Source organism: Pantherophis guttatus, chromosome 4 (genome assembly GCF_059756535.1).
Source record: "Pantherophis guttatus breed Tessera chromosome 4, ASM5975653v1, whole genome shotgun sequence".
NCBI lineage: Eukaryota > Metazoa > Chordata > Lepidosauria > Squamata > Colubridae > Pantherophis > Pantherophis guttatus.
Window position 1 is genome coordinate 74,341,483 of NC_142066.1, and position 10,563 is coordinate 74,352,045.

Here is a 10,563-nt window from a genome sequence, read left to right on the forward strand (position 1 = left end):
TGTCTCAGTGAAATATCTTCCTTCTTTTCTGTGGTGAATTCAATCCATTCACGTTCCAAGATAAAAACTTAATTGTCATTTGTAGTCTCCTGAAGCGTTAAGAGCATTTGCTGAAGTTTCTGTTCCAGACTGGTAGTCTTCGGCTTAGCTCCTCCCATAGCTTCGGATTTTTGTGCTTTACCATTGACTCCCTTCTTATCTTGCGATAGCTTAGATCTCTGCTGTTGTTGTTTCTCTAGAATTTGTTTATAAGATGCTTGAGTTATACGCTGATCTTTAGCTTTATACGACATCAACTCGAGATCCACTGCCACTTCTGTTGTATTTTTGGGTGGTCCACCTAAAGCCTCTAAAGGAAGATCCAGCAAAGGTTCATCCAAAAAACCCCCTGTTGCTCCTTGAGTTTCCATTGCCTCCACCTCCATCTGTTTCCGCTGCTCTTCAAGCTCTTGTTCAAATTGCTTCTCTTTCTCACCCTCCTCTATACCTAACACTGAGGATGTATGTGGAGATGTTGCGCCAGTTTTAAAAACATTGAAGTAAAAATCTTTCGCTTTTTCAACAGTATTTAATCTCTCTTTTTGATATCTCAATATTATGCCAACTGGAGCATCCCATCTGAATGGAATTTGTTGTTTCTTTAATTCAATCACCAAAAATCCAAAATCCTTTCTATCTCTTAGCATCTTAGGCGGCAACTCTTTGTAAATCCCAATCTCCCTTCCATTCACTTGAATAGTAGAAACAAAAGACTTTTGCAAAATATCATTTCTTATTCTTCTATCTGTAAAGTAGATCACCACATCTCTAGGCAGTTGCCTCTCCCTTGCCACCCAAGAATTCACTCTATAGACCTTGTCCATCTTGCACAAAATCTCCTCAGGGCTAACCTCACAGCCAGGGCATCAGTACAAACCCTTCTCAAATCTTCTCTGTTATTTTCTTTTATTCCTCTCAGTCTTACAGCAAACTTCATGCGTCTAAATTGCATCATTGTCACTTCATTTTCAATCCTTTGCATTTTATTGTCAACATTAGAAATTTTATAATCAGCTTCCTTCATTTTAGATTCTACTTCTGAACTAAGTTCTTCCACTTTTTTATCAATCTGAACAACTACTTCTGACAAGCCAATCACAACTGTCAGTATGTCACGCTTCATCTTGTCATACTTTTCTTGAACCACCTCCTTAATTTCCTGTTGAGATTTTTCAAATTTCTGGTCCAAAACTTCATTTTGATTCATCAGAGCCGCAGCAATAAATTCCTTCAAATCTTTAAAACCAGTCTCCTGTGCTCGGCTCTGAGTCTGCAAACTTAATAGCTACTCTTGTGACTTGCGAGTGGGAGAAACCCCCCCCCTGCAGCTTTTTTTTTTTATTGCAAAAGTTTTACAATTACATTTTCACCCCTTTCCCCCCCCACCCCCCCAAACTTCCCAACCTCCCTAACCCTCCCTAACCCTCCCCTCCCCCCAGACTTCCCTATAATATACTCATACTCATAAAGAACCCTAATATAACACTTATATATAAACTTGAACCCCTCCCTCCCCTGTATAATTTTTCTCTTTACCTCATTACACTAAAAAATTTCCAATACATTATTTTCAAATAAAAGCTATTTGATACTTTCTAGTTTGATATTTGTTCTGAACGTATTCTATCCACCTTTTCCATTCCCACTCATAAGTCTCTTGTGAACAGTCTTTCAAATATGCTGAAATCTTCGCCATCTCTGCAAAACTAGCCATCTTCAAAGTCCATTCCTCAATAGTGGGCAAAGCTTCATTCTTCCAATATTTACCTATCAACAATCTTACTGCTGTTATCATATACAATATCAATTTTGTTTCACCCAATGTAAAACCCTTAACTATACCCAATAAAAACAGTTGTGGAGAAAATTGATTTTTTTTCTTCAAAACATTCTGCATGACCCACCAAATTTTTATCCAAAAAGCCTTAACTTTCCTACAGGTCCACCAAACATGATAATACGTAGCATCCAAACATTCACATCTCCAACATTTTGGCTGAACATTAGGGTACATACATGACAACTTTTTGGGATCTAAATGCCATCTATAAAACATTTTGTAGAAATTTTCCCTCAGATTCTGCGACTGTGTAAATTTAACATTCTGAACCCAATTTTTTTCCCATGTTTCCAGCATCACTGGTTCTTCAAAATTCTGTGCCCACTTAATCATACAGTCTTTGACTAATTCGGTTTCTGAATCTCTTTCTAGCAAAACATTATAAAGCCTTTTGATATGCATTGGACCTTTCTCTCTTATATGTCTAACCAATTCTTCCTCATGCAACATAATACCAGTTTTTTGGTCCTCTTTCCATCTCAATTGTAATTGATTATATTGTAGCCAAGTTAAATTAATCCCTTCGTCCAACAGTGTCTGCAATGTCTTCAGCTGCCATCTGCCCGCATCTGTAAAAAGAACCTCTTTATATAAACCCCCCCGAGTGACATTATATTTGTATTCCACAAAGTATGACCAAGATCCAGCCATAGCAGTATTTTATAATCCCATTTGAGTCGGTGCTTCTTCCAAACTCTCATCAAAGAATCTCTAAGTATATGACTTTTAAATACTTTATCTACTTTGTCGTCATAAAATAAGTAAGCATGCCATCCAAATTCAAGATCAAAACTTTCTGCATTCAATATTCCAGTCTTTTTCCTTCCAAACCAATCACTTGTTAAAGTTAAAGCTGCTGCATCATAATATAGCTGTAGGTTTGGAAGTTTAAGACCTCCTCTTTCTGGAACATCTTGCATAATTTTCAATTTCACTCTCGGCTTCTTCTCGTTCCAGACAAACTTATTCACTCCAGATTGCCAAACTTTCAATTGTTTATCACTTTTAAGCACCGGAATCATTTGAAACAAACAAAGAAATCTTGGCAAAATATTCATCTTAACTGCTGCTATTCTTCCAAGTAGAGACAGCTGCAGTTTTTTCCAAGTCTCCATATCTTTCTGCACCTCTCGCCACAACACCTCATAGTTATTTTGAAACAATTTCATATTTGATTCTGCAACCTGAACTCCTAGATATTTTACCTTAGGTACAGTCTCAAAACCTGCCCTCCTTTCAAGCTCATGTTTACGATCTTGTGTCATGTTTTTAGCTATCATTTTAGTCTTTTTTGGATTCAATCTAAAACCTGAAACTTTACCATAGTCTTGTATGATGTCCTTCATCAAGATTATTGATTCCATTGGTTGTGATAGGGTAACAACCAGATCATCTGCAAATGCCTTTATTCTGTAATCCTCTTGCCTAATCTTTATACCTTTCAAGATATTAGAGTCCCATATTGTATTTAGCAAGACTTCTAGTGTTAAAATAAATAAAAGTGGGGACAACGGACATCCCTGTCTTGTTCCTTTTTCAATTTTAAACTCTGTTGTCAGACTTCCATTAATAATGATCTGTGCCTTTTGCTCTTGATAAATTGCCGAAATCGCCTGTATAAATTGATCCCCAAAGTCCATCTTTTTCAAAGTCTTTAATAGAAAATTCCAATCCACTCTATCAAAGGCCTTCTCTGCATCCAAAAAGACCAGCACTGCAGGGATCTGTTTATTCTTCTCAAGATATTCCAATAAATCTATTACTTGCCTTACATTGTCCTTCATATATCTGCCCTCGATAAATCCCGCTTGATCATCATGAATCACCTTTTGAATTACTGGCATCAACCTGTTGGCTAGTACTTTCGCAAAGATTTTATAATCTGTATTCAAAAGAGATATTGGTCTATAGTTCTCTGGTTTTTTAGGACCGATTTGTTCTTTTGGTATCAAAGATATGTAAGCTGTTGTCCATGATGGGGGTATTTTACCCCCTTGCTGAATATTGCAAAATAAATCTCTAAGTTGTTCCACCATTTCAGCTTGCAAAGTTTTGTAATACACTGCAGTCAAGCCATCCGTGCCAGGAGCTTTGGCTGTTTTTAACTGTTTAATTGCTACTATTATCTCCTCCTCTGTTATAGGATAATTCATTCTTTCCTTTTGTTGATCAGTAATTTTTGTAACTCTTTTATCCTTTAAATATTTTTCTATAAGTCCATTCTGCACCTCCTCTTTAGCGTATAATTTAGTATAATAGTCCACAAAAGCTTCTTTAATTAATTTTTGTTGAAAAATTTCTTTCCCTCCAATATCAATACTATCAATAGTCCGTATACTTTGTTTTTTCCTCAATGTGTAAGCCAACCATCTGCCCGGTTTATTAGCGTTACAAAATGTGTTATGCTTCGCATATTGTTTGTTGCAACTTGTTCCGCCATAAGCATTTGAAATTGGTCTTTCAAAAGTTTTATAGCATTACGTATTCTTTCATCTGTTGGATTTTTAATAAGTAACTGTTCTTTATTCTTTATTTCTATTTCCAGTTCAGATCTTTTCTTTTGTCGGAACAGTCTATGTTTAGAGTTCATGTAGATAAGTACCCCTCTCATATAAGCTTTACTTGCATCCCACACATTTCAATTGGGGTACCTTTATTCAAATTTATTTCAAAAAATTCTTTCAAATGCTTTTTAAGTTCTGTTATATTTTTTTCATATCTAAACAAATTCTCATTTAATCTCCAAGAACGTCTCTCAATCTTGTCCATCTCAATTTCTATCCATACTGGGCTATGGTCAGTCAAAGTTCTTGGAAAAATCTTTGTTCTTTTTGTCTTAACAAGTAAATCATCTGTCAACAAAATAAAGTCAATCCTAGAGAAGGATCTGTGTCTGTCAGAAAAAAAAGTATAGTCCAATTCTTTTGGATCATGTATTCTCCAAACATCTTTTAGTTCCATATCTTCTTTCATGTCAAAAAAGGTCTGTGGTAATCTGATTCTAGACTTTGCCAAACTCTTTTTATCTAATTTAGAATCGATTACTCCATTCCAGTCTCCCATAATTAAAATAGATCTGTAGTCCCATTGCAGTATTTTAGTATGTAACATCTTATAGAAATAGTCCTGTTGTTGATTGGGAGCATAAATCCCAATCAGAAGAATTTGGCCATTTGCGGTAGACAATTCAATTGCTACAAACCTACCATCTTCATCTGTTTCTATAACTTTAGCTGTTAACTTTTTATTTACATAAATTACCACACCATTCTTTTTTTTGCGAAGTTGAAGATATAAAATGTGTTCCTAGTTTGGAGTTTATCAAATATTTTTGATCTTGAGTTGTAATATGCGTTTCTTGTAAACAAATTATATCATTATTAAATTGTTTCAAATATGTAAATAATTTCTTCCTTTTCTGTGCTGAATTCAACCCATTAACATTCCAGGATAAACACTTAAACATCATCAGCCTCTTTCTGGAGCAAAGAGCAAAATAATTGAAGATCATCCGAAAGCTTCGATCTCGCTCCTCCCATAGCTCCAGTCTCATGTGCGGTACTCTTATCTGCCTCCTTGTCTTGTCTTTCCTGTTGTTGTTGTTGCTTTTGTTTAAGTAACTTAGCTTGAGCTCGAGTTATACGTTGATCCTTAACTTCAATCATCCGAACCGGGTCCAAGATTGGAGAAGATTCCAGCAAAGGCTCATCCAGAAAACCTCCTTCTGCACCTTGCACTTCTTCTAATTCCTGCTTAGACTGTTCTTGCAGTTCTCGTTGAGGTTGCTTCTCTTCACTCTCTTTAATCTCCAAAACTGTAGATGTACGTGGAGATGGTGTTCTTTCCTTAAGAATAGTAGTATAGAAGTGCTGTGCCTTCTCCACGGTATTCAAACGGTATCTTTCTCCCTTGTATCTGAAAATTATGCCAACTGGTGCATCCCACCGGAAAGGTATCTGTAAATTTTGCAATTCCTTAACAAGAAAGCCAAATTCTTTTCTAGCTTTCAGCATTTTAGGAGGCAATTCTTTATAAATTCCAATTCGTGAGCCCCCCACTTGTACGGAAGTGTAAAAGGATTTTTGCAGGATATCATTTCTTATTTCTCTATCTGTAAAATATATGACTACGTCTCTAGGTAATTGTCTTTGTCTGGCCACCCAAGAGTTCACTCTGTAAATTTTGTCTATTTTGTGAAAAACCACATCTGGATTAACTTGTAAAATCTTAGCCAGGGCCTCAGAACAAACTTGTCTCAAATCCTGTCTTTCCTCCTCTCGAATTCCTCGAAGCCGTATAGCAAACTCCATTGCCCTGAATTGTATCATGACAATCTCGTCTTCAACTCACTGCATTTTATTGTCAACATCAGCAATTTTATAATCATTGTCTTTCATCTTAACATTAACTTCTGATTTAAGTTCTTCAACTTTAAAATCAACTTTCCCAATAAATTCTGCCAGGCCAGATGCCACTTCTGATATTTTTTTGGTCACCTTGTTTTGATTCTGTTTCACCATATCTTTAACTTCATTAATTTCCTGCATAAATTCCTGGTGTGATTTTTGAAGTTTATCATCTATCCCCTGATGTGATTTTTGAAGTTTATCATCTATCTCCTGTTGAGATTTTTGAAATTTATCATCCAAAGTTTTAGAAATAAATTCTTTTAAATCTCCCACATCAAATTCTTTTTTCTGAGTCTGTAACTGCTGAGCAAGGGGAAGTTGCGTTTCATGTTTATGTGTGGGGGATCTCCCCCCCCGTTGCCTTCCCTTCCTGCTTCTTTGAAGCCATCCTGCCACGTGATCTAGTTTTTCTAAAGAGGGAGGTTCCTTTTCCTTTCCCTCCTGCACAAAGACTTCTAAACAAAGTCCCCCAGATTTGATCAAATAAAGGTTGAAGTAAAGCAAAGTCAAATTTTGAAAGGGAGAAATTTTCCAATTGTTTCTCTTAAAACAAGCAAGGCAACTTTGTAGCAACTTGGAAACTTTGTAACAAAGCAAAATAACTTCACCAATCCACACTCGCTGGCTCGTTAACTCTGAGGCTAAACACCATGTTTTTTCTAAGCACTTTCACTCATTCGCGTTTTCTCAGATTGAAAAGTCAACAAAGCGCTGATACTTGCGTTTCCAAGATTCAGGATTCAGATAGTTTCACTGTTGATTAAAGCTGGTTCTTTCGCTTTAAGTTTCCTGCAGCCGGCTTGTTCTGCAAAGGCAGAATCGTCCCACGTCGCCTGAAGTTTCAGCAGGTTGGGAGGGAGCCACGCCTGTTCTCTCCCCAGAAACTTCCCTGGGGGGTTACAGGGGCTCAACCTGTGCCCTGCAATCTCTCCTTCTTCAATCCTACGGATTTAGAAGTTTTCGAGCCGCTTCCTCGTCTCGGAGCGGCTCTACGGGCGGCGGGGCTGGCGGAGCTTCAAAAGGCGCCGCCGTCGCCGAAGACAGGGAAACCGGAAGTATCCCTCCCCTGCAGCTTTGATGGCTGGCTTTGTCTGCTTTGAAGCCATTCTGCCAGGTAGTCTGATTCTTTCTAAGAAGGAAGTCCTCCCTCCCTTTTCACCACAGAATCCTCTCAGATATTTCCCCAGCTTTAATCAAGTCTCTAAGGGAGAAGGAACAGATCAAAATCACTTTAAAAAGAACTTTTCCCTTTTCTTCTAGCCAGCGCTGTTGCTTTAAATACTTTGTAACATATTAAAACACTCAGGCAAATCCACTTTCACTTTCAGCTTTTTTCCTACTGCTGAAGCCGGATGCCATTTTAGCAAACTTTCACTTTTTCTCTGTTCTTAAGTTCAATCACAGGGCTAATACAAATACTTGCAGTTTTGAGTTTCAGGTCCAGATTCCACCCTGTTTATTTTTGATAATTCTCTTGGATTTCGCTGGTTATGTTGGTCGCGTCATCTGGCTCTGCTGGATGCAGAGTTGTCCCCGGAGTCCGGAGCCTCAGCGAGCTGGATAGGGAGCCTCACCCTGCTTCCTCCCCAGAAGTGAAAAAGACAATCTGGGGACTTTGCAGGGGGCTCTACCTGCTCTCGCCGGCTCTCCTCCCGTTTCCTCAAGAACATGGAGTTTTTCAAGCCGCCCCTCAGCTGTAGGGGCGACTCTTTATGGGCGGCGGGGCTGGCGATCTTAAAGAGACCGTCTAGCGATGACGGCGGCGCCAACAGGAAGTTCAAGATAAGAAATTGTCATGCATGTATCCTAATGTTCAACCAAAATGTTCGAGATGTGACTGTTTGGATGCTACATATTATCATATATGGTGGACTTGCAAGAAAGTGAAGGCTTTCTGGATAAAAATTTGGTGGGTTATGCAAAATGTTCTCAAGAAAAAACTCCAATTTTCTCCTCAATTGTTTTTATTGGGCATAGTTAAGGATTTTTCAATGGGTGAAACAAAATTGATATTGTATCAATTGACAGCAGCTAGGTTACTGATTGGTCAATATTGGAAAAGGGATGTTTTGCCTACTATTGAAGAATGGACTTTGAAGGTGGCCAGTTTTGCAGAAATGGCAAAGATATCAGCATACTTAAAAGACCAGACTCAAGAGACTCATGTATGGGAGTGGAAGAAATGGATAGATTATGTGCAGAATAAATACCAAACTAGGAAGTACCAGATAGCTTTTAGTTCAATGTTGTGTAGAAATGTATAGTATATAGGGGGTAGAATAGTTTAATGTTATGTAGAAATGTATAGTACACAGGGGGGAGAATAGAAGGGCGGTAAAGTATGATATGATATAAAATGATTTGGATTTGGATTTCACCTTGGGGAAGTCATGGGAGGAGGAGAGGGTTAGGGAGGGTTAGGGAGGGAAAGGGGGGGGAAATGGGAAAATTTGTATTTGTAAAACTGTTTCAATAAAAAAAAAATCCATACAGACTAGCAACTAGCATTCCCCCGGCATATTGTGAGTTCCCTCACCTACAAAACCATGGACAGTTCCAAACTGTGAGTAATTTACCATACAGCTCAATGACTTTGCCAGCTGACTTCCACAAGCTAAAACTAGATGGGACTAATTTCTTAGAGTGGAATCATCAGCTACAAATTATCTTTCTAAGGGAAAATATGTTATTTTTACTTAATGATCCACCTAGAAAACCCCGGATCTTTGATATAGATTGCCTGCACCACAGGGCTTATTACTTGTTAATGGCAAGCCTATCACCCAGCATCTACCCTAGCCTTGGCCACTACTTGACTGTGGCTGAGATATTACAAAAAATATTTAATTTATTCTATAGCAAGAGTGCAGCCACAACCATCAAGATATCTAGAGAGTTCTACTCAGCCAGGCACAAGGCTGGAATTCCCATGGGTGAGCACATCCTAAAACTAAATGCTACCAGGGCAGAACTCATACAAAGGGGGGAAACTATCTCAGAAGATAGTATGAAGAGCATAATCATAAATTCCCTGGACTCTAGTTGGGAAAACTTTATAATGCAACTAGATAGTCTCAACATAGAGCATCTCTCTCGAGAAACACCAACAGGCTGATAGCGGAGGATAGCCTAAGAAGGGACTGTTCCACAAGCCGCAGGGAGAGTAGACCAATAAAAAGGGTAGAGTTTCAAACCAGGGATCACAACACCCCAGAATGCTTTACCTGCGGCTCCAGAAACCATTATAAGAGAGACTGCTCAAGAAACCAAAGGGACAGAGACTACAATCACCGCAGGGAAAGGCAAGGCCGGAAGTCAGGGTACCCAGATAGGCACTCACCAGAGAGCAGGTTCAGGCGCAGGGACTCCCCCAATCCCAGAGACAGGAGGGGACATAGAGACAACTCCAGGGACAGCCAACTGGGGTCACTGTATGGCCTTGGAGACCATCAACCCACACGCACGCAGCCAAGGAAAGGGAACACATGGCTCATCGATTCAAGAGCCACCAACCACACCACCAACAACAGGAACATACTAACATCATTCACACCAAAGAAATATCACATTAAGGTAGCCAATCAGGACAAGGTACTGGTAATGGGAGAAGGGAACACACACATAGATGGGATAGGGAAAATAGAGGGGGTACTGCTCATAACTGAGATACAGCCTTTGCAGCCTCTGACCCGGCGCCGATCTCAATTGACTCCTTGGTTCACCGAGGAGCTGAGGGAGTTGAAGTGCCGGAAAAGACACCTAGAGAGTAGTTGGAGGGCCAGTCTTTCTGAATCTGACCGGACACTAGTAAGATCCCATATTAGGAATTACCTAGTGGTGATAAAAGCAGCGAAATGTAGTTATTTTGCTGCTCTTATTGTGTCATCAGATAACTGCCCAGCCGCCCTCTTTAGGGTGACCCACTCTCTGCTCCACCAGGAAGCGCGGAAGGACCCCTTGGAGAGTAGAGCCGAGGATTTTATTCAGTATGACAAAATCACTCAGATTCGGGAAGATATGGACTCCGACTGGGTAGTCTCAGGGGGAGGGACTGGGGCAGGTCTTGAGAATGTTATCTGGGATGAGTTTGATCCTGTGACCCCCGAGGACATGGACAGGATTCTGGGTAGACTGAACGCGACCACTTGTTTATTGGACCCATGTCCTTCCTGGTTAGTGCTGGCTTCCCGGGAAGTGACACGAGGCTGGCTCCAGGGGATTATAAATGCTTCATTGGGTGAGGGTGACTTTCCTGCCACCTTGAAAGAGGTGGTG